This window comes from Pteropus alecto, unplaced genomic scaffold (assembly GCF_000325575.1).
Source record: "Pteropus alecto unplaced genomic scaffold, ASM32557v1 scaffold138, whole genome shotgun sequence".
NCBI classification, from domain to species: domain Eukaryota; kingdom Metazoa; phylum Chordata; class Mammalia; order Chiroptera; family Pteropodidae; genus Pteropus; species Pteropus alecto.
Window position 1 is genome coordinate 1,772,879 of NW_006441525.1, and position 1,011 is coordinate 1,773,889.

The 1,011-nt window shown below is 35.9% G+C and overlaps 1 protein-coding gene across 21 annotated transcripts in view; it reads right to left on the bottom strand.

Moving 5' to 3' along the window:
- The window catches only part of CUNH9orf3 (chromosome unknown C9orf3 homolog), a 335,956-nt gene that overhangs the window by 257,003 nt on the left and 77,942 nt on the right, over window positions 1-1,011 (bottom strand). The window lies entirely within an intron of this gene.

The following is a 1,011-nucleotide window of genomic DNA, read 5'->3' on the forward strand; positions in this document are numbered from 1 at the left end:
CAGATACCACAATCCCCCCTCCACAGCTCAAATACAGGGAACAGTAACTAAGCCGAGGAAAATATGTAGGCCAGGGCCGACTATTTTCACAGTCTAAAAAAAAAGAAAAAAAATGAGAAAAAATGATATTTGACAACCAACCACGAATTTTTAAATCTACGGTTCTTCTGTTTTTAAGCATAAAAGAAGTCTTGTTGCTGCTAAGTTATTATCACCATCACATTTTTTGACATTTGTGCTCAGTACCATTTGGCCTTAGGGTACTTAGGCTTATTGCTTTAAAAACACAGAGTTAAGCATGTTTAAATCACTTTAAATGTCTCAAAAAGCAGCAAACACACAGCCTACCTGCTTGGGCATGCAAACTTGAAAAGAGAAGCTTTATAGAATAGTCTGTAGGTTAACAGATTCTGATTTTGGCAGACTGATGTAAGGAAGGAGCTATAGAAAATAAAGTCCTCTGTAGAAAAATACTCTATCTTTGGCTCCTTCAGGTCAGAACTTGGAACTGTTAGCAAACATGCCCTGAAAAACTACAACTCTCATAAAGTGCTAAAAACTCCCAAATAAATATGGCCCCTCAAAACTGTGTACAAATGAGAAACATTTAATGAACGACCCTCTCTTCGCCAATAATTCTGCTTAAATTAAGTCCAGCAGACTCTTCAAAGGGACCAAAGAAGACCCCTTGTTAAGACAAATTCTATATATAGACATCCAAGACAATTATATGATGCATGTAACCAAATATATATAATTATCCTAGTTTCAACATTCCCATTATCTTCATAAATATAGGATAAAAATCAGACCAAATGACTTTCTCAGACCTCCTCAAGGATTAAGACTAGCCAGCCAGCTTTTAAAAAGTATACATATGTAGTAAAGATCAAAAGCAAATGTTCTGGTCAGTTCTTTTCTACTCATGGGTTTTACTAAGAATGTGTGCAGTTTTCAGGGAAAACACCACAAATGACAGCTGTTCAAAAGCATGGAAATTAATTGGCAGCA